The 24,363-nt window shown below is 43.8% G+C and overlaps 1 pseudogene; it reads left to right on the top strand.

Annotated features, from left to right (window-relative positions):
• Positions 1 to 21,773: 21,773 nt before the first annotated feature.
• On the top strand, positions 21,774 to 24,130 carry LOC149162492 (uncharacterized; annotated as a pseudogene).
• The last annotated feature ends 233 nt before the right edge of the window (positions 24,131 to 24,363 follow it).

Here is a 24,363-nt window from a genome sequence, read left to right as displayed (position 1 = left end):
TGGCCAGTCATCTAGATGCTTTTGCTTGGAGCTATAAGGAGATGAAAGGAGTCCATCCTTCGGTCTGTACCCATCACATCTACATCAAAGAGGATTGTAAACTGGTTAGGCAACCCCAGAGGAGGATGAATCCAGCCCTTAAGGACATTGTCAAGGAAGAATTGCAAAAACTGTTGGATGCCGGATTCATTTACCCCATCTCAGATAGCGAATGGGTGTCCCCTCTGGTGTTGGTTCCCAAGAAAAATGGGAAGTGGAGAATCTGTGTGGACTACCGAGAACTGAACAAAGCTACCAAGAAAGACCATTTCCCTCTACCTTTCATAGATCAAGTCTTGGATGGATTGGCAGGAAAGAAGTTTTTCTCTTTCCTAGATGGGTTTAGCAGGTACAACCAAATCCAAATCAGCCCGGAAGACCAAGATAAGACCACCTTCACTTGTCCTTGGGGTACCTTTGCCTACCGAGTTCTTCCCTTTGGGCTATGCAATGCTCCTGCCACCTTCCAGAGAGCCGTCTTGAGCATCTTTTCTGAGCTGGTCCATGATGCGGTGGAAATCTATATGGATGACTTCACTCCTTATGGGTCAAACTTCCAGGAAGCATTGTCCAATCTGGGAAAAGTCCTAACCAAATGCATTGAGATGAACCTGTCCCTTAGTCTTGAAAAATGTGAATTCTTGATGATTGAAGGGACCGTGCTAGGCCATACCATTTCATGCCAGGGGTTACAGGTGGATCCTAACAAAATTGTTCTCATCAAGAGGGTTCCACCTCCCCAAAAGGTAAGGGATGTTCGAAGTTTCTTAGGATTAACAGGGTATTACAGGAGATTCATTAAAGACTTCAGCAAGCTAGCCTCACCATTGTTTGGCCTGTTGGCAAAAGATGTGGAGTTTAAATGGACTGACGATTGTCAGAGGGCTTTGAATGAATTAAAGGACAAGTTGGTGTCTGCCCCAATCTTGAGAGGTCCAAACTGGGCCCTACCTTTCCACATCCACACTGATGCCTCGAACAAAGCCATAGGGGCAGCTTTAGGACAAGTTGAACAAAAACTTCCGTATGCCATTTACTTTGTTAGCAAAAACTTATCCAAAGCAGAACTGAATTACACTGTAACTGAGAAATAATTCTTGGCTATGGTCCATGCACTGAACAAGTTCCGACATTATATCACCGGCTATCAAACATTTGTACATACTGATCATGCTGCAATTAGATATTTAATGAATAAACCAGATGTGAATGCTCGTATTATTAGATGGTTACTTTTGTTGCAGCAATTTGATTTGACTATCGTTGACAAACCAGGTAAAGAAAATGTTGTTGCTGACTTTTTATCTAGATAGGATTTATCTGCAGATGAGGATGGAACAGTGGATGACCAGATGCCCGATGAACATCTGTTTGTTATTTCAGTACTCTCTCCATGGTTTGCTGATATAGCAAACTACATTGTTTCAGCATAGTTCCCTCCGCACCTATCCTCAAGAGAGAAGAGCAGAATCATTAGAAAAAGTGCCTCATTCACTTGGATCGGGGGCAACCTGTTCAAGCTTGGCCCTGATCAGATCTTAAGGCGTTGTGTAAGGGAGGAGGAAGTCTTTGATATCCTCCTCACCTGTCATGATGGGCCTTGTGGAGGACATTTTGCAGCAAAGAGGACTGCCTTCAAAATCCTGCAGGCAGGCTACTATTGGCCCACACTTCATCAAGATGTCAGAAGGTATATCAGCCAATGTGACCGATGCCAAAGAATGGGGAAACCGACTCAAAGGGATGAGATGCCTCTCCAACCTCAAGTGACTCTTGAGCCATTTGAGAAGTGGGGTATGGACTTTGTGGGTCCAATCAACCCTCCTTCGAGGCAAAGGTCTTACATCATTGTGTGCACCGACTACCTGACAAAGTGGGCAGAAACTAAGGCAATCAAAGCAGCAACAGAAGAAAAGGTGGCTGAGTTCTTAAGAGAAAACATCTTCTACAAATTTGGCTACCCAAGAGAGCTAATCACCGATCAAGGAAGCCAGTTCACATCCAACTTAATTGAAGACCTACTAGCTCATCACAAAATCAAGCATAGGACTTCCACCCCCTATCATCCTCAGGAAAATGGGCAGGTGGAAGTCACCAATAGAGCATTGGAAGGGATTCTGACCAAGGTAGTGAGAAGCAGTAGGAAAGATTGGGCGGATCACCTGGTTGAGGCCACATGAGCTTACAACACCACTTGGAAGACCACAACCGGCTTCACACCTTATGAGCTGGTCTATGGGAAGAGAGCTTTGCTGTCAATTGAATTTGAATACAACACTTTGAGGATGGCAGCTCAGCTGGACCTAGATCTCAGCCATGCCCAACAAGAAAGGTTATTGCAGCTGAATGGACTGGACGAGCACCGAATGCAGGCCCTCCTTCACTCAGAAGTGGTTCAACTTCAGAGAAAGGTGTGGCATGACCAACACCTCAATGACAAGCAATTTCAGCTAGGAGATTGGGCGTTGTTGTACGATTCCAGGCATAAAGATTTCAAGGGGAAGCTGAGAACCAGATGGCTGGGACTATATGCAGTGGAAAAATTTCATGACAATGGATCTGTTCTTATTCGGACCATTGATGAGGAGGCCATCCCCATGCTTGTCAATGGGCATCGACTGAAGATCTACAGGAAACCTCTCTCAAGACAAGAGTTCATCAAAACTGTGGAGAAATCAGTGTTGGTCATAGAGAAGGGTTCTGCCTCTGTTTTGGGCATACCCTGAAAGGTCTTAAAAAAAATAATAATAATAATAATAATGAAGATCCTTGGGTGAAAACCTTTCTGAGGCTCCCAAGGCGGATGGTAGGGGTGAAAACCTCATTGAGGCGCCCCTGCTGTCTTTCAAAAAAAAAAAAAGATTTGAAAAAGATCCTTGAGTGAAAACCTCTCTGAGGCGCTTAAGGCAGATGGCAAGGGTGAAAACCTCATTGAGGCGCCCCTGCTGTCTTTCAAAAAAAAAAAAAAGAAAAAAAAAAAAACAATAAGCAAAAAAGACAGGGACAGCAAGTTTACAATGTGGCAATGCATGCAGGTTGCAGGTATTCTATGAAGGAGAGGAGGTCTCTTAACTCAAAGTCAAGGATCCTTATCATGCTGAGAGGAGGCCTCACCAACACCTCCTCCAAGAACACTCATCTTCTCCAAGGTATGGGCACGATTTCATCACAACTTAGTCTTCTACAGGAAGCTGCAGACTTTCTACAGGAAGTTCTGTATTTCTACAGGAAACTTCCTGTAGAAGTTCTGGACGGCCCAAAATTCATTGTGTGGGGAGATCTAACGACCAAGGTTCGACATGGAGGCATGCAAGCTACTATTTCCTCCATCACACACTGCTGTCACCTCCTTCTACCACCCCAGTTGACATGCAATAAAAGTACCTGCACAATCAAAACAGATCATTGAGTTATCAAGAGGAAGCAATTTTTAAATGAAAAAAGATGCTGAGATGCCATGCAATACCCATCACCGCTATCCAAGGGCCCTATGAGCGTGATCGTGATGCCACTGTCTTCATCGTTCAGCATGCACCCGAGGAGGAAAAACTGCTACAGGACATCCTGCAGGAGTCCCGTAGCAGTTAAGCCAACTAGAGTGTACACCATTCAATCGCCTGCAACATGCAATGATAACGCAGGCACATGCAGCCGAATCATAAGCTTCATCGTCAGCAGCCTGTGAAGAGGAACCTCCGGGCCTGTGCAATTAAGCAGCAGCAAGCAAATCTAGTCATCGTCGTCCTGAAGACTGAAAAATCATGTCGCGGCCGCACAGGTAAGTGCCTCGCCCTTTCTTTCGTCGAATTACATGAATATTACTTTGAAATGTTTGCAAGTGTGAAGTGAATGGGTTGAGCGGTCGTATGGCCATTCGACTGGCCACGTCGACCAGTCAGATGGTCTAGTCGGATGTGTAAAAGGTGGTCGTGGCAAGAGGAACGGGTAGTGGACACGTGAGAGCCACCCAGTCGGGGAGAAGCACGTTTTAATAGAAATGACGGCGGCAGATCTGCGGGGAATGATGCGGCAGTCAGGGAACTTGCAGTAGAATGATTAAGTGACGTCGTCCAATGGTCTGGCAAGGACAGCTCACCCCCGCGCCACGGATTCCGCCGGATTCAAATCTATCTGCTAGATTGCCACCCCACGCATTTATCATCAGTCGTTTAGAAGTCGAGTGAGCATCCGGATTCCTCTGAAGCTCGAAACTCCAAGTCTTCGGCCGTTCGAACATCTGATAAGCAGCACAGAGAGCGCAGAACCACTGCAGTGTTCCCCAGAACCCGTGCGTTGTTTCTACAGGAAAGCTGCTTCTACAGGAAGCTCACTGCCACGGGAAAATTGGGCTCTTCACGTCAAAGGTGGCGAATTAAAAAGGTAAGCCTGAACCTTGCCTCCCATGCAATTGGTTTCGAGGGTGGCGGAGTCGACGTTCTACAGTCTGCTCATAAAAGAATTGCAAGTGTTGTCTGCCGTTTGCATGAATTGTCGTCGAGGTGTATGTAAAGTCTCCTACAGGATATAATTTGTAATTAAGCTCTGTTAAAACTCATCTGGAGATAGTCTTCGTGAATTGTATGCGTGGCAGAGGTGTAATTCTACGCTCTGTCCCAAAAGACTAGTTTTTTTGCATCCGCCACCTCCAGCCAACGTAGCAGTTTTTCACCATGCCGGGTGGGTTCATCAGAAAGGAGCCAACCGACTCCAAGAAACTAAGAGAGAACCCTGAGGTGGTAGAGTTGTTCACTCGCGCGCAATGGATGTCGTTCCGCGACAAATTGCAAGGGTATGATGATGAGGTGGCAGAGGAGTTCTTGCGGGCTCTGAAGCCGAAATCAAAGACATTAGCCACCGTCAATTTCAGGGGTTTAAGTCTCAAACTCACCCCACAGTTCATCAGCCGAGTTACTGAGCTCCCAATGGGGGTACCATGGGACAAAGAAGAGAGGAAATTAGGCCAAAAGGCTAAGAAGGAATTCTTTCCACCAGAGGAGCAGTTCTCAGAAGATAAGAACGGGGTTCGCAGGACTAGCTTACTGCCACTTTGGAGCGAAGTCAGCCTCCAAATTATGAAATACATCACCTGCGAAGGTCGGTTTAGCATTGTGTATGGGTACCATTTTTGGCTACTCACAGAATTAAGGCATCAGATGGACCTACCTGCAGAGAACAAATTAAGTATTCCCTACTTTCTACTGCAGTCTATGACTGAATGTGCCACCAAGTTGAGAGAAGGCACACCAGACCAGGTAGCTCATCATGGGCTCATTAAGCTCCTCGTGGAGGATGCACTCCACACGTACAAAGTCCCTCTCTCATGGGAAGCCTTCCGAAATCTAACCAAGGATGGCAATATAAAAATGTTGATTGAAGAGCTTGGTTCCTCCAGCAGCGAGGAGAAGGAGTCAGTACCCGCAGGGAAGAAAGAAAAAGGCCAGAGACCCACGGCCAAAGCACCAAAGACAAAGCAAAAGGAGAAACAAGAGAAAAAGGGTGCCAAAGAGAAGGAGGACACACCCATATTAACGCCCAGAGAGAAAAGATTACAAAGCAGGGTGGACAAGACTGAGCAGGTCCACGTCAGCAAAGGCACCTCGACAGCAGCCTCGACCAAGTCAAAAAGTAAAACACCCTCAGCAAAGCAAACTAAAGTGGTGCCACCTATTCCTACAGGAAAACCAAAACTGGCTTCTACAGGAAGCCAGAAATCAGCTGAAAAAGGGCCTTCTACAGGAAGCCCTGAGAAAAGAAAACCCAAGGAAAAGAAAGCCGACGTTCTTGCAAGGGAGGCAGCATCTGTGCTGGCCGCCCTCAGTACACCTCCTAAGCCAAAGGAAAAGAGAAAGAGGGAGGCCCCTCTATATTTTAAAGCTAGGAGAAGTGTGAGAATAAAAACGGGCAAGCCACAGCCTCCATCCAGCAGCCCAATCACTATAGAGGATGCCCCTACTTCGCCCAAGGAGAGGTCCCCCTCAAAGATATCAGTCACCTACGAGAGGGGGAGCCCGAAAACAACTACTTGGAAAGAAAGGTTAGACCAATTGGCTTCAAAAGCCCGGCTACAGGATGCTGAAGCTGCTCTACAGGAAACCTTAGCCCGACTTAAGGAGACAGAGAGAATGGAAGGGGAAGCACCCTCATCACCACCGAGGGAGGGCAAAGTAGAGCCACCAAGAGAAGAAGAAAAAGAGCATATCCCGGAGCCTAGCCCTCAGCCAAGTCTGAGCTCATACTATAACTTCTTGGAAGCTGGCAAAATTATACCACAGAAATTCACTGTGCCACTGTTCTTTGCATTGGAGGAAGAGAGAGTACGAACACACACGTGGATGAAAATAGCCAAATCAAAAGGTGTGGCGGACATAGGCCCCTTGGAGGAGCAACTCAAGGAGGCTAGAAGGGAATTAGCTATGGCTAAACACGTGGCAAATTGCCAACGGGTGTTCCTACAGGAAGAAAACGAAAAGCTTAGACTGCAGCTACAGGAGCTGAGGAGAGGAACAGGCACATCCTCAGGGGACATCACAGCAGAACAGAAAGGCAAAAAGGAACTGCACATCGGTCTTGGGGAGCCAACCACGCATCTACAGGAAACAGAGCTGCAAACACAAATTGAGGTGCAAGCTCTCAAACAACAGCTGCAACAGAAAGAGGCACAATTGGCCTGCATGGCCAGTTGGGCCATGGATGCTATACAATGCAGACAGCCAGTCAAATCCTATGGCCTGTACCTGAGAGACCAGTGGCTACAATTTCAAATCAATACCTTGGCGCAAAGGGGTATCTCTCAGCTCCAAGACCCGCAGCAGTTCACTGAATTATGCAATACCAATTCATCTGAGGATAAGGCCAAACTATCGGAGTTCTACCTCCATAATTTGGCCCTTCCTAATGAGATTTCATGGGGTCCCAACACGGTCTTAGGGGATATGCAGTTAATGGCACTTGCCTCATGGTTGAACCATGAAGACAAAAGAGCAGCAGAAGCCAAAGCAGTCATGAACCGAGAGCTGAATGAGCCATTACTAATCAGAGCAGAACCAGGGGATCCAACTGCATTAATATCAGCACACCAACACTTATCCACCGACCCTCAAGCTTCATTGAAATTTATGGATCAGCAGGCCCAGGCCATAGCGCATTTCGAGGATATGGAGAGACTGTTAGGAGACAACTGTGTTCAAGCTTGCACCCGCCGATGGAATACATTGGCCCACAGTCTAAAAATCAGAGAATATCATACTCCAACTCGAATGAGGGAAGCTCTAGTACGGGTGCCCCTCTATAAGAAATCTATGCAGAACCTCCAGGCCAGCTGGATTGGCCTCAAGCTAAGCCCACCTCTGCTGTTAGGATTGATGGAAGGCAGCACAGAGAAAGATGAGCAGGAACAGTGGGAAGAGGTGGAGAGAAAGGCTGGGTTCCATGTCAGTAAGGAGGACACTACTGCAGAAGCTTGGGATGTGAGGGTGGCAGTAAAGGCAATGAAGGATGAGGAGCTGGATTAGTTTCTCAAGAATGAGCAATCATTTTAGCTGGGGGGTGATGATGAGCCCCAAACTTGGTAACATTTTGGGCTCATTTGGCCTACTTACCCTTGCTCAACCCTTCATTTTTCATCACTTATGCATCATTTTTTTAGTATATTCATGTCATTTGTACGAAGGAGGGCAGTCACTATTCCTAGGTGGCTAACACATGTTTATTTCAAGTTTTTTGACATTTAATGGAGCAAAACCACGCAGATGAGGGCTAGGAGACAGCCAAGATGGGATTGAGGTTTTGTAGGAAGGTTGTCCACAGCATTGAATGGCCTTCCTTGTGATCTCCACCCCAACTCCGAGCTCCAACCACCACCAAGCTAGAAGGCAGCCAAACAGATTGTGAGGAAACAACAGATTACTCTTAGTTTGGACAGCCAAACCCCACTAATTTAGGAGGCCAACTTGGCCCTTGTAATGTATAAATGATGAGGTTGTAGCCTTCGATGGGGACTTTGGAAACTTTGTTGCATATTCTAGATTATGAACTGATAGCTCTGTTTTGCTCTTTGTAAGCCATTTTTGGCATGTTATTTGACTTATGACTATTATCTTTTAATGAAAGGCAGGCAGATTTGAGTTCAGTTCTGAGTTCTTAGAGGAGCCATAGCTCTCGGGGTTGGGCCCAACCTGAGAGCAATAGGCCTCCTTTCTTTGTATTGATACTTTTCTTTCAGCATTGTATTCCTTTTCCTTTACATGCATTTGGAAACACAGTTTGCTAAGTTGAATTTCTTGATGTGATTAAGTAGGTTAGTTTTATGAACAAAGTTGCTTTCAGTAGTTTAGATTAGAGTAAGGATATTAGAGTTAATCAGAGTTCCAAAAAGGGTTGACTGCACACTCACTTCCACCTCTGTTTAGAGACTGGAATTGCAGACTGTGCCACCCACCAAAAACACTGTTTTATACGTTCATGCAAGCTTTGATGCAATGTTCTCGGTTGTAGCAGCATCCATGCGTTCAGATCTTGTGGAATGAATCTTTGTTTCAGTACCATGCAAGAGTTTCCTTACAAAATCACGTTGCTGTTCTGTAGTTTTATAAAAACAGTTAGAATAGGTTGATGAAATCTCGGTTTTGTGCAAGACACGGATGATTTGTTTCATTTACACTGTGCAGTACTACTCTCTCACTCCCGTATCCTTCTAAGCCGTGCCTAGGCCATCCACTCATCCCTCAGTTAGACCACTTACCTCCTAAACTCTTCTATCACCCACGTGATTCTACCTTTTCGGCCTTCCATTTCCTCTAACCTCCTCTAGACCAACCAGCTTTGCACACCCCCTCTTCATCTCATCCCTCTGTCCATAAGCCATCACAAGCTCCCCTCCTACCTCCCTGTCCATCCATATAGCCTCTTCCACTCATCCATCACCCAAAAATCCCATTGCAGAACATCCTGTAGGAATTAGTGAACTTCCTATAGAAATTCTGAACATCCTGTAGAACCCCTGCAGACTTCCTGTAGAAGCTTGTAAACACGGTTGCCAAGCATCTGAACTTTATGAACTTCTCTGAAAGGATGCTAGGGATCCCTTAGACCCTCTCTGAGCCTTCCTGACCTTTTCCAAGCATTTCCCTCCTTGATCTATCCCTGCACAGTCAAGACCCAGTTAGAAGCACACACATAATAATTCCAACAACTTGAACAAAAATACAAAAATATGCTTTCTTTAGATCAAAGTAGTCTAGACACATGCATCTCACCTTCCTAGAAGTAATGGCACCTCTTTCAGTATTTTGCATTCCCACCTCTGCATCAGTAGGACTAGCTAGTAGAATTAGGGTTTGCTAGGGTTTTCATTTCTTGTTGGCTTTCAGTTTCTTCTTGCAGTAGGTTAATTCCCTTTGAGATAGCTTTCATTCATCGGTTAAAAAGCTTCTTCTGAGAACTCATAGAAGTTGGCTTGAGCCCTAGCGGACTTGTGCCAGCTGACCAAGTGGCAGCTGCGACAAGCGCTGGTACTTGTGCATACCGCACCGTCGCTTCCAAGTTTGTTACGAACTACTGGGTTGATAAAATTAGAGAAGGAAGCTCCAGGAGTTGTAGCATTATTGCTACAATACTGGAGCCCACCACCTGTCAAGCCTTCCAGCATGAAAGCAAGGAACAACATGTTAAAGCTTCATCAAGTGAACCGAGGACCATCGAAGACTCCGCACACTTCGCCATGCAGAGGTGAAGCTATGATACACCATGAAGAAATCCATCACTCGGTAGCACTGTAGCTCGACATGTACTCTAGCAGTAGCACGAATGTACCAGCATTGTCAAGTCAAGTCATGTCAAGTCATGTCGAGTCAATTCATGAGTCATGTTGCCCACTTCTCCACTATGGGCTTGTTGTCAATCAATGTGATGTAATGTGGAAGTCCAAGAGACCCACTTGTTGAACATAGAGTCATGTAAGTCAAAAAGTCATGGAAGTCAAATGGTCATGAGGGTAATCGAAAATCCACAAGGGTCAGTTTCACTCTTCGCTATAAATACCCCCCTTATTTGTACATGAAAGGACTTTTCACCTCACGTTCTCCCACATAGCCAAGAGAGTCTGTAATATTTTCTTTGAGGAGTAAGTAGTGGCTCCAACGCCCCGCTGACGGGGTTAGTGATGTATGCTGTAACAATGTGTCTTGGAAATTTCGCTTATTTCGGAAGCCTGTCAACATGCCAGCACATTTTCACACATGTATTGTATTTGTTGTAAGACTGATCTTTAACACTTGTAATGCATGTTGTTTTAACCTGTGTTCTACATCTGAACTGATTCATTTGTTGTAATGCATAATATATTAATGGAAATGTGTTGTATATGCTGCCAATGATGCCCCGTCTGTGTCGTCTACTTTGTTGGACATTAGACATACCTTTCACATGAACTTTACTATAACAATCGTTGCACTCGTTCGAACTTATCTGTGAGTGTTGTACATGTTATCTTACCTTGTATGTTGTGACTTCCACGTCCGAGTGGACTGCTCCACCGGAAGCTATGTATGTCCTTTGCGTTGTGTGTTCCTAGCCGAGTAGGGAATGATCCCTTTCAACCTGGAACTCACCTTCACCTTCTTCCCCTCATAGTGAAACAACCATTGACACAAGTACACTTGCACTCACCAGGCACGCGAAACTCACTTCTCGAAGACAAAGAAAACCACTCTCTTGTGCTAGCAAACAAGAGTAGAGGCAAATCCTTAAGATAATGGCAATTGTGCCATCATACCGGATGTGTCTCCCACACCAAACAGTGTGAGGTCTAGTTGGGACTTCATACCAGGGTGATCCCCTTAATGTTGGTGGGTCCAACACCATCAAAATCTCTGGCGCTAGAAGGAGGGTAGTCAGTTGTACATGGCTGAAATCCCCCTCACACTCACTCATCAACCATCTGGTCAAGGCAGTAACTCACACTCCCTCTTTCACAACTCAACAGTTGGTTGCTTCTCACCTCCCAGAATTGAACACAAGATTTCATATCAACACCTTCGCTCCGTCTGTCCCACGCCAGTTCGCGAAAGCGAACAGACTGATCCCAGGTGTATAGTATCTTCCACGTGCATCTAAGAATCCAAAAGCCACTCCCACAGGGGTTGTTGTATCATCGGTGGAAGAATCAGTCCTTGCTACTCTTAAAGGTTTGGAAGAAGTTATTGAAGACGGAGAGGAACCTCCAATCTTCTTTGAAGATAAACAAGGCACTCTTGTGGTCTTGGGATCAAACTCTGGTATAGGAGGTGGAGGGGAAGGCAACAGAGGAAGTGGAGGCAGAGATGAATCGACAGACTCAAATCCAGAACCATCAGATTTCGAAGGAGAGGAAGAAGATGAAGAGGACGAAGAGATGGCTAACCCAAATCTTGAATGGATGACTTAGGGACCATTGGCTCTCCAGGCTGTTCTATGCAAGATGTCAAAGTGAGCAGAGAAAATGAACATCAAGTTCAACCCTGATAGCACGGTGAAGGCAAAAGACCATTTAGACAACTTCTACCTACAGTTGCAGACCTTTGAGGTATGTTATGATGACATAGCATGTATATTGTTTCCATGTACCTTGGACGGTCGTGCAACTGCTTGGTATCATAGCCTTCCACCCAACTCCATACAGAACTGGGGTTCTTTCAAACGTATGTTCCTTGAAAATTTTGCTAATGATAAGACCCTAGCCATGCTACTCAAAGAATTGGGAAGCCTCAGGATGGAGGGAAAAGAGAAAGTGAAATATTTCAATAAGAGGTTTATGCGTATTTTGAACAAGTTTGCAGTAGACAACAAACCTAATGACTCCATCACTATTGACTATTACACATCTGTATTTCTAACCACCATTGTGCAGTTTGTCAAGCAAGATGTGAAGCCAACACTTTTAAAAAGCTGCGAAGAGGCTATTGCTATTGAGAAAGGCTTGTGCGCCATTGGAGTCATCAAGGATGACGAATCAACAAAAGACTCCAAGGATGGAGTAGAAATCCCCAATCAACAGAGAGAAAGGGAAGAGATAAGGAAGCAACTGATATTTAGACGGTCACTCGCCTTGTCAAGAACTTGACCACCGAAGTGTCTGAACTCAAGCGGTGGAAGATAAACACATTTGTGAGGAGTCATACGACCAGATAGAGACAGGCAAGCAGTTCATCAACCAGCTCATCAATAAACAACTGACTTGGTTCTAAATTTGCTTAAAATCCTATGTTCCAACTCGATCAATGCGTTGATCCTAAGTTTTTTTCCTTCCATGAAGAATTTCACCCTGAGAACCCTTGTTTAGATTGGAAGTGAGTTGTTACCTCTGTCTGTACTCATACACTCGATGCAGATGGCGACATACAGGAGCAGCTGGAAGACACTAATGATAACGAAGAGGTTGCACCTGATGAAGCACCAAGTTCTGGGCATGTGGTGAATGCATACCAGTGCTCGCAAGTAGTCTCGAAGACGAACACCAAGAAGCAGCCCCAAAAGAAAAATGATCGTTACCATCTTAGGAGTAAAGGGGATCCCCCTACACTTGAGGAGATGCAAGAGAAGGTGAGATAGCTGATAAAGAAGGCCGAACCACTAGCTTCCTCAAAGCAACAAACACAAGGCAAGTCTAGGAAGACAACGACGACTATGTCCATAGGCAACAAGTCGCAAAACACTCCGCCAGATAACATGAACATCTGTTCCACCCCAGACATCTCGGTGAGTCTACCACCTCTAGATTACAACATAGTCAATGACATGAAGAAAACTCAAGTGAACATCATTTTGTTTGAGCTAGCCAAAGTCCAGAGTCTGCGAGATATCCTGTTGCGCGCATTGGGACAAACAACAATAGACAGCGTGACCTTTACTAGCAAGGGAGTAAGCACACCTCCCAGATCACTATCGATTGTGCTCAATACACTCCAGATGGAAGAAGCAAACTTAGGTCACCCCCCATTCCTGCTTTCATTCGATGTTTTCAACTACAATTTCCACAACTTCTTAGTTGATTCTGGCGTGGAAACTAATGTCATGCTGCTCTCCATTGCTAAGAATATCAATGCATGATGGAGCGAAACATCCGCCAGAATCATCCAACTCGATAGAACATCAGTACCAGTGATTGGTGAACTACAAGACGTAATGATTTGACTATCCCATGACAGTCCAGTCCACCAGTGTATCAAAATAGTTGTTGTGTACATACTGGAAGCATATGGCCTGCTACTCAGCAAAGACTGGTCCAACAAGATAGATGGATATTTTTCTACAGACTGGTCTCACGTGTGGCTTCCATACAAAGGCACATATAACCAAATTTGGGTTTTATCCGAGAGGTATATGAAACACATTGTCACTCCCCTTAACGGCGAGAATGAACCATTGGCTTTCACAAAACTTATGTTTGGCAACTGCCTCTTGGAAAAGACATTGGAGTGTCATCCTGCACGGCCTACTCCAACCTCATCAGACAAGCAGTTGGGACTCCTTCCTCGCCCAACTGATGATAATGAAACTTGTACAGTTTGTTTTTTTGATAGTAGCAGTAATAGCAACAACGGTAATAGCAGTAGTACCATCACGCCAAACGGTCCATGTACAGACAAGTTGTGGGCCATGAGTCTTGACAAATCAGGAACACATGATGGCTCAAGGACTGAGTGTATCTCAGTCATCCAAAATAATGAACCATGTGTGATTTCAAGTTTTTTGAAGTCCAAAGTCACAAACTATGATGCTGAAGCACTCGCACTGAACACACAAAGGACCAACAATATGAACGAATAGAGAAACCTAGGAACCCACCATGATTCGAAGATGGCCAATCTCGGTACAAGTTACACACTGCAGCAGCAACCAATTGTTGGCCACTTGATCAAACAGTACTGAGATGGGTCTGGACAAGTAGATGATGACCTGAGTACCCATTGCACGTAAGCAATCCAACATGAGTTTCCAAGTAAAGGAGGAGACAAGCCATTGCAGCAAAGAATAGGTAACACATACATGCTGTTTGTCCTCCTTTTGTCGAAAATATTGACTAACATTTTAAGTGTTTGGATTACTTGCAAAGTTCGTCATCATACTTGGTTTTTTGATTTAAGTCATGGATTTAAGAAATATGGGAAGATCCTCTTACGCATTGACTTCAAAAACTTGAACCCTTCCCGGAGTAAAAACAACTACCCCGTCCCATCCTTCGATCCCATGTTGAACACAGTACCTGAAACAGTGGTGTTGTCTTTACTTGAAGGTCCTCTGGAATGCCACCAGGTTCCGGTAGCGGAGCCCTGTGGACAGGCACTGGTCCACGAGAAAATTGGCTCACATAAATATCATTTTCAATCACTTGATGAGAGGATTGATAATCTTCCTGTTAATGGCCAAGTCCTCAAACACTAGTTTCAATAGGTCGGGTCGCACGCGTGCCATGTACATAGTCTGCTTGCTATTCGTTGTTTCGTTTGGTTTGTTGCTTATTACCTTTGATTTCGCTTTATTTGATTTTGCTTACTATTTTTGTTCACGTTCATTTTGTTTGTTTGATATATTACTATTTTTGTTTCTGGAAATAAGTGCCGCCAACTACTACGTTCTAGCCTTTTAATAGAGTACGTGGCTGAAATTTGAAGAGACTACAACACTTGGCCCATCTTGTGTCCATTTTCTATGTGCTTGGTTACAACCTTCGGCTAATGAAGTCCTGATGGAAAATATGAATCGCCTGTAAGGGAATCTTTGGTCCAACCATGAACCTGTATCCACACTGGGAAGCCCCATGCTTGCACTCAGATTTTTGGTGTGTGTGTTTAAGCTAATCCAACTAGTAGAAACAGAGAAGGGGAAAATCTAAACGAGAAAACCTATATAAGAGGTCTTACATGCTTCTTTGAAGGAACAACCTCTTCTACTCTCAATAAGTCGGGATCCCTCTTCCGCCCCAAAAATAAATAAGTGCCTATGCACAGTTCTCTTGAAAAAATACAAAGGCAAAAGAAGAGAAAGGCTTCTAGTGCAAAGAGGTGAAGCATGCAACTCCAGAGGCGGCACTGATCAGGCTCGCTGGTAGCAGAGCAACACCAGAGATGAAAACTTATACTCTGAAAATCTTCAACTCGCAAACTAAACTACCCTTCTCGGATTCGAAACATTGAGATCGAAGTTGAAGTTTTGGTTGTGTTTGATTGAGTTGGCAAAGGGTGAACCATGTATGTCCATGGGGTAAGCAGGGAAAATGAAGTAACCTGCAAAATGATTCAATACTCCCTGAAAGACCAAGGCCCTGTGCTAGCAATGAACCAAAACAAAGAAGCTGGAGTTCTACTAGTGTGTTGCCAAGTGTTGTAGTGGCTACAACCACCCTCCAAAATTTTGACCTGCACCAATTTCGAAATCTCCCCTGAAGAGCTTCACTTTATGATTGCACACGCTTGGGTTCACTCGTGAGCTCGTGTGAGTGTTTAAATTCTCCTTGCTTTTTCATTGCATCCAAGTCTCTGCATGCAAATATCCAAGTCATGCTTTCGACCATGTTCTGGTTATGCTCAAAGTATTTTCTTCGTATGTGTCTGTTGTGTTCGCCATGAAAGCATCTGTCGCACTCACACACGGAGTCACATTCACTGTCTCACAAGCATTGTCTCGATCATGAATGATCAATCATGAGTGTCGCTTCCACCATTGGTCAATCATGTTGAACATGTGTATATGGATGGTTTGGTCGTTTCGTTGTCAAGTCATGTGAGTGTGTGTTCATATGATCACCTATGCATCTTTCAACTGTTCACACACTTAGTAATTTTTGTTGAATTTCTGATGACCAAACTCCTCACTGATAACCAGACCATCATGCTACTTTCGACTCGATCAACTGTCAACCAGAAAAATGCAGAAGCACCAAGCTAGTCCTTTCAAGTTGCACTCCCCGCAAGCAACTCAATCAACTCTCATGTTGGCCACCCGGACAGTCAGACCCGGCAGTCACCTCGGGACTGACTCCCCTCAAAATTTACGCAAAGGTCATTGACCTCACCCATTCAACTGACTGAGGAAATTGAACAGATAGGCTGGACAGATACCAAGTGCCCGTCCCTATCTCCTTCAGAAAATTGCACAATTTTTCTAGTCAGTCATCCGGACAGTCGACTGACTGTTCATCTCGGAAATTGCGTAGTGCTCATGAGAAGGTCTTTCACTACCCATCAATCAGCTCAACTCAGAAATTGCATAGAGATGATTAGCAGACCGGCCCCCGAGCCTCAGTGCAATTTTCCCAGCAAGCAGCAGACTGCATGTTCCCTCTAGGAATTGCACAGTTTATGCTGCTAGTGATTGAGCAGCCAATTGCTAGTTCCCTTTGGGAATTGCACAGTTTTGGTTGTGAGTGACCCCAGCAGCCAACTGGAAGTTCCCTTTGGGAATTGCGCAGTTTTGTCTACCATTGACCCATCAACCAACTAGCAGTTCCCTCTGGGAATTGCACAGTTTTGCTGCCAGTCTCTCGAGCAGTTCCCCAGAAAAACTGCGCAATCCCTGCCTACTAACCCTTCATGCAGCCCAACCTGTTCCTCTAGAAAATTGTGCAAATCTGGTTGTCCAACCCCTGCTTATTGTTCATTCTGGAAAATGCGTAGAGCATGTCTGCCTTTCCATCCTGCAACCCGTACTGTCCCTCCCAAAATTTGCGCAATTTTTCCTCCCAGTCGAGCCAGACCTTGCATACAGTCACTATCAACTCAGATTGTGTGTCTCCATCTCTAAGTGACTCTTGCACAGTTTTCATCAGTAGTTGTCCAAAGCCATCATCCCGCATCACAACCCTACTGCCTCTACCAGTCACTTGCATCCGAATGATCATATGTCATGGTAGACTAGGAGGTTTTGGATTTGATGTTGTCTTGTCATGATTGACTACAGGTATAGGTACACCAACAAAAATGTCAAGACGATGAACAGGATGAATGAAGGGAGCACATGCAGATGGACAGTTTCACCAATGGACGAATGAACGAAGCATGTGAAGCAGACGAACGCGATGAGCATGCACCTTTGTGAACAAGTGAGCGTGTCAAGCCTTCCATCATGAAAGCAAGGAACAAGATACTATTATTATAAATCATTTCAAATTATTATATGCAAGATTATTATTAAGAAAGAGGAAAAAATTATTAATTATTAAGAGAGAAAGTATTTTACTAAGAAACCTTTACTATTTATTATTAATATTAATTTATCATCAGAAATTAATATTATATAATTAAAACTAAAATAAACCTAAATTAAAAATTAAAATAAATAAAAAATAATTAAATAAATAGATTAAATTAAATATTTTGATATTATTAATTATTAAACAGCCGACTTTCATTTTTTCCCTTAAATCAAAACAACTTTCCTCATAACTATTTATATCTCCCTATCAAGCTCTTCTTCTATCAACACTCAATAGTTGTCCTGATGATGGATCCCTGTTGGGATTTGAAACGTTGACAGAAATAATGGTTTTTACTGTGGGTTCTCCGGTTTCTAATAAAGATGCTAAAGCTTCATCAAGCGAACCAAGGACCATCGAAGAATCCACGCACTTTGCCATGCAAAGGTGAAGCTATGATACACCATGAAGACATCCATCACTCAGCAGCACTATAGCTCGACATGCACTCCAGCAGCAGCACGAATGTACCAGCATTGTCATGTGAAGTCATGTCAAGTCATGTCGAGTCAATTCATGAGTTATGTTGCCCACTTCTCCACTATGGGCTTGTTGTCAATTAATATGATGTAACGTAGAAGTCGAAGAGACCCACTTGTTGAACATAGAGTCATGTAAGTCGAAAAATCATGGAAGTCGAATGGTCATGAGGGTAGTCGAACAACCACAAGGATCAGTTTCAACCTTGGCTATAAATACCCCCCTCATTTGTACATGAAAGGACTTTTCACCTCACGCTCTCCCACATAGCCAAGAGAGTCTGTAATCTTTTCTCTGAGGAGTAAGTAGTGGCTCCATTGCCCTACTGACCGGGTTAGTGATGTATGGTGTAACGATGTGTCTTGGAACTTTTGCTTAATTTAGAAGCCTGTTAACAGGGCAACACGTTTTCGCACATGTATTGTATTTGTTGTAAGAATGATCTTTAACACTTGTAATGCATGTTGTTTTAACTTGTGTTATACATCTAAACTGATTCATTTATTGTAATACATAATCTATTAATGGAAATGTGTTGTATATGCTGCTAATGTTACCCCATCCGTGTCGACTGCTCTGTCGGACATCAGACAAACCTTTCACATGAACCTTTCTATAACAACCGTTGCACTCGTTCAGACTGATCCGTGAGTGTTGTACGTGTTATCTTACCTTGTATGTTGTGAATTCCACATTTGAGTGGACTACTCTGCCAGAAGCTATGTATGTCCTTTGTGTTGTGTGTTCCTAACCGAGTTGGGATTGATCCCTTTCAACCTAGAACTCACCTTCACCTTCTTCCCCTCACAGTGAAACAACTATTGACACAAGTACACTTACATTGACTAGGCATGTGAACCTCACTTCTTGAAGACAAAGTGAACCACTCTCCTATGCTAACAAGCAAGAGTTGAGGCAAATCCTTAATGGCAATAGGGCCATCATACCAGATGGGACTCCCACACCAAATGGTGTGAGGTCTAGTTGGGACTTCATACTAGGGTGATCCCCTAAATGTTGGTGGGTCCAACACCGTCAACACAGTCCAATATTTGCAACGTTGCCTGAAATTGACCAGAGACTTGTTCTCTAGCAAATGACTTCCACAAATCCCACAGAAGCCCTAAGTTTAGAAGTTGTTGTGTTTGACGCGTCGAGCCCTGAGAGTTCAAGTATGGAAGCTTCAACCCCTGTGCCTACTGCACCGAGGTCGCCGAGGCCAAAGCAATCCTCCGCAAAACAGAAGCAACCAACCACAAAGGAGAAAGCAGAAGAAGTCAATGCCAGTGAGAATGTCACCAAGGAAGAATTTGGAGGTGTGACAAAAGGAGAAAAGAGACAAACAACTGGAGAAAGTGGTTTATTTGGAGGAGGAGGAATACCAAGGCATAGAGGAACTAGACACCAAAGAGGTAGATCCTATCTCATGGCTCCTTGAGTATATCCCTCCATGGAAGGGAAATACCAAGGTTACCAAAGACCCTAATTCTAGGAAATTCTCAGTTTCAACTCCCCTGTTGCCTAAACAAGTGGGATTTGAAGGCACGCCATTAGTGAAAATTCTTGTGCTGAAAATGAAGGATTGGGACCTCGCGGACCACGAGCGGTTCCCACATTTGGCAAACAACAAGTTTATGACCAAAATATACTATGAGGCGATCAGGGTTACATGATTAGAGCCCATGAAGTGGGTCAGAGGTATTGAGCAGGCTGGGTTGTTACACATGCTTTGTGTGTCGTATTATCATCGATAAACTATCAACACGGTGTGTGTGCACCATCTCCTTCCGCTAGTGCACGATGGGTGTCTATGGCTTGGGGAGCCCATCTTGATTACAAATATGTTAATCCATTGAATAACGAAGCTGCCTTACAAAGGAGTGGACCCTGCCAAGGAGTTTGGAGGGAAAAGTGGGGAAAAGGAATTAACACACAAGATGAAGGCAGACTGTGGGCTTGTTAAGAAGTCATGCAGATATTCTATCCACTCTATTCAAGACCAAGCGGTGCAGTTCGCTACCCAGATTCTTGCGAGCAAAATTATGAGGAAGTGATGCACGGGCGAAGTTCCAGTGCTGGTAATATCACTAGCAAAACAGTGCGCGAAGGCATCCAATACAATTGGGCTAAGTATCTATGCAAGGAGTTACTCGCAAATTGCCGAGAAGCGCACGAGGAAAGAAATTTGTTTCATTATGCTTGGCTTTTATTATCTATTGCACTGGTAGCTTGGAGATTTTCAGAGGACAGTCAGTTTCCCCCATAGAAGGAAGATTTACCCGAGGTAGCGAGGTTCACTTCATTGTGGTCAATAAATGATCCAGAAAGGATCAAGGAGTCCAAAATTTTCTGGGTTCTCATGGAGATGGACCTTCGTATGGTTATTAGTCAGAGGCCAAGGCTGTCCCCAACCTTGTTCACGAAATTGAATGCCTACGCGAAGTTCAACGTTGATTTCCACAATGTGTCAATCAGAGCGTGGAAGGACCCAAAGCACACATGGCACAAGTTTCCCTATTTGGTATCTGAGATGAACGTGCAAGAGATTGTGTTGTATTGGCCAACAGAGTGGCACGAACCCACAGGGCTTGATGTGGGAACAAGCAAAGGTGTAGAGAGCGTTGTTGCGCAGAAGCGTAAGGAAGCTGCTCAGAAGGCCGCGTGAGCTCTTACTGAGCAGAAGAAGAAGGACATTGTTGCTAAGGTAGTTGTGAAGAAAGAGAGGGCAGACAAAGAGCACACTACTAAAGAGCAGGTTGATAAGAAGATGAAAAGTCATCTTCACAACACACATATGAGCAAGAGCTATCAGAATAGGGAGGAGGTGGTGGTGAGGAGAAGAGCACTCCTTTCACCCTGAAGAGGCGAGGGTAGGAGCAGATGGGTAGACAAAGGAAGAAGCATAAGTCTGATAAGCAGACACACATCAACCTAATGGTGTTGATAAAAGGCGATCTCGATGAGATCAATGACAAGATTAGAGAAATGACGATTGAGGTGTTGCTACAATTTGAACAACAATATATGCAGACATTAGGGAGTGTCCAAAAGGATCTGCGCAAGTTGTAGATCTAGGCTAGAAGGATTTAAGCGAGCATCGGGCAAGCGAGCAGGGTACAAACGAGCTTGACACAGGGAAGTGGAACAGTGGTGGAGCTGGAATGGACTCTAGACCTCAAAGTCATACCATTTCCAGAGGGGTTCATTCACGTCAAGTCAGATAAGGATTGCACTGTGATCAGCACAATGAAAGAAATGGGACTGAATTTGGCCGCACTGCTACTCCAGACCCTCCATGCGCTGCATCAGGGGGTTTCAGATGAGTTGAGGATTAGAGAGAAGCGCACCCTCATCGTCATAAGTGAGTTTAAGGTCAACAATGAACAGATGTTCACGGAGAAAACTCAGGCGCTGAAGGACAAGGAGGAGTTGCAGACATGACGTCAAAGCCTGGAGACAATGATAGAATAGGCCTGCAAAATAGTACTAGAACTGAACATCCCTGAGGATGCTGAAGCTTCGACAAAAGTAAGGAAATTGGCTGTTGCAATACGTGCATCAAAGGAGGAAGTCGGCAGGGTGACTTTTGATTTCCATATGAAGATAGCATATTTGTAGTTGAAGTTGCAGCCAACAACTCCGCCAGAGGTACAAGAGAAACTCGGAGTAGCAATTAAGGAGCATGAACTCATTGGATTTCGTAGTCACTGACTGCACATCAATGTTTGACCAAACAATCGAATTATGGAAAAATCTGTAGGAGGACCTGAACTTGCAGAAACTAAACACTGATGTCTGAGAGATGCAACAAAAGTATTATGAGGTTCGAGTGACTGTGTGCACTTTAGTGCTAGCGCAATACCTCGCAAAGTTACAGGAAGGAAAGCAGCTGGAAGCACAGGCGGAAGAGTTGCAGAGAAAATAGGCCCTTCTTAAGGCCATACTATAGCCATGGATAGAGGAAGCTTGTCAGATTACACTGTCACTTCAGGAAAAGCTAAAAGTGCTACAACAGACTCAAAGGACCATGCGCCTAGCAGTGGAGGGCCTGACAATAGAAAAATTGGTTGAAGAAGTGCAGCAGGCTGCGGTGCAGAGCACTGCTGAAGTTGTAGTGTTATAGGTCGAGCTCGATGGACTATGCAACAAGATCGAGGCGCCAGCTGAGTGACTCGAGGATGAGTCACAACCTTTGTGTTGGGGGCCTATTGGGATAAGGTCCCTAGGGTCAGTTTTGGGGTTAGTTAACCCAATTTTTGTAATTTTTTTTGTAAATAATGTAAAGTATCTGCGAAATGTGGATGCGGAACGCACCCTAGGTAGGAGTCAAAGGGGTCTTAGCCCCTTGTTTTGGGTCGGTTTTAAGATTCTCCCATGGTCCACAGACCATGGTATTGTATGGAAGGAATTTATAAACAGTTGAGTCATAATAAGTCTATTGATAGCTTAGAATGAAGAATTGTGAACTTTGAATGGTTGTTGTTCTTTTTGGGCGAGTGCTAAGGCACGAAGGATCTTCTTCTTGTACTTAGGCGAGAAGGGGAAGGATCTTGAAGCTGAGTGTGCAGGAGGCCTTGGTAAGTTCGTAGCTGAGTGCGCAGGGTGAAAGAGTCTGTAATCTAAACACTGAAGATCAATAAACACTGATTTTGAAGAATTATTGTGCAATCTGAGCATTTATGTTGATTCTGTTTATGTTATATTCTGTCGCCCAATGATATGTTTTCATGAAATAATGTATGAATGTTGCGCAAAACTGTTGAATCTATCTTATTTATGCATGCTTTAAGTAATTATCTGTGTTCGTGAAGTTAAGGGTTGATTCTACTATGTTTTCTGATAAATTAAATAGATCTGCGCGAAGTCAGATCTAGGGTTGTTTATTGATGCACGAAAGTGGATAAATTGTCTGTTTAAGGTCTGCAAAGACTGATCGTAGACCTTCACGAAGGTCTAGAAGCCATTTTACCCTAGTTACAGTAACGAGCCCTAGAAGGATACCGATCTATGCGAAGGAAGTTTTGAACTGTCAAAGCTTGAGAACCACTTATCACATGTCCCTGGATGCAGAAACCTAGTTCTAACATCCCCCAATACTGCTTTGGGTGAGATTGCAGCTTGCGATATGCTGGTTGTTGCTGAAAGGGCCAACAATTAGGGTTTTTTTAGTTGGAACATACAACTCTGACCCCTGGGTCAGGCCCCCTTAAGCCAACATGGGGTTAGGGTTTTAGTTGTTTAGGGTTTTCCCTTTTCAATAATATATAGGCCCTTGAGCCTCATTGTAACACAGTTCAAAGGCATGTAGCCACCACATCTCTTCTCAGAGATAAGCTACCCAATTATGTTTATAAGCATATTTTAGTATTTGGTATTAATGAAAGGAAGTGTTATTTCTGCTGCATCTCTATACTTATGGTTATATCTGTAATTTGTTGTGTTCCTGTTTAAGTTCGGATCACTGTATTTCCATTTTTTTGGCTTCCATTCTTTGTACATGACTCTACTAATGTTGTTGCCAAATCTAAACTTAAAAAATCACATTGATTTTGAGCCTTTGTTTTTAGCAAGTTCAAAGACACTTTCAACTTCATATAGAAGCACAAGGAAAGTACTTGTAGTCAATTCTAGAAAAATCAAGAGAAACTCTTGCAGATTACAACGTGGGGTCAATTGGATTGGAAGCTACTCGTGCAAAACTTTCTGAGTTGGCCTCAAAAGTGAAAAGTGAATGTTTTAACTCTACATTTTCTGCTTTGACCTTCTCCATGATGCCTGAAATCCCTGATATATTTCCAGAATCTCATATTTCTCATTAGAAATCCTAGGTTGCAATTTTTTTTGCATATAGTTGTGTCACTTCAAATGATAGTTCTTAGAAGAGTCCTACAGAGAATTTGCAGGCTGGAGGTAGAAAATGCCCAAGGTCTGCTTATGATAACAAACTACAGTTTTGGTAGAATGAAATTATGGAAGATATGAGGCTGCAAGAACTGATAGGAGAAGAAAATATTTCTTCACCTTCCTCTAGGACCAAGGATTCTTCAATTGTATTTCATAAGAGGGCTACTAGTGACATAGTACAAGCAGAAGAAAATGGCAACCATTTATCAGACAAAAAAGGAAAATAGTGAAATAAATGGAGTGCTTGTTGATCCACCCATAACAAGAACATTAGCATTTTCTAGTGTTTTATCTCTACAAGAAAATAGTCAAATGTATGAGGCATCCAAATTTTACATGAATCAAGATAAAACATGTTCCAAGGGGTATAAAAAATTCTCCAAAATGACAGAGGATTTAGACTTGAATTCCAACGGTGATACCACAATGTCCTCCAAGAAAAGAGGGCTTGCTTGGAAAAGTTTTGGATGGAGCAAATGATCATTGTTCCCAATGTGTCTATGTCTTTGTCACATATAAGGAAGCCATAATTGCTTTTATGTACGAGATTTAGAGCCAATAACCATTGTATTATGGTTTTATACATTGTGTGGGAATGAGAAGGCCTTATAGTCTTTTTCCCTTAAGATTTAAACCTGATTGAGTCATTTTCTGGCAAACTAGTAGGACAAGTACCACTTTGTAGATTTATTATGACGTAAATATTACAATTA

The sequence above is a fragment of the Pinus tabuliformis genome, chromosome 5_2 (assembly GCF_031772625.1).
Source record: "Pinus tabuliformis cultivar Carrire ecotype Pingquan chromosome 5_2, CPIR1, whole genome shotgun sequence".
Classification (NCBI taxonomy): domain Eukaryota; kingdom Viridiplantae; phylum Streptophyta; class Pinopsida; order Pinales; family Pinaceae; genus Pinus; species Pinus tabuliformis.
Note: the sequence above shows the minus strand (reverse complement) of the source record. Positions and strands in the feature narration are given on the sequence as shown.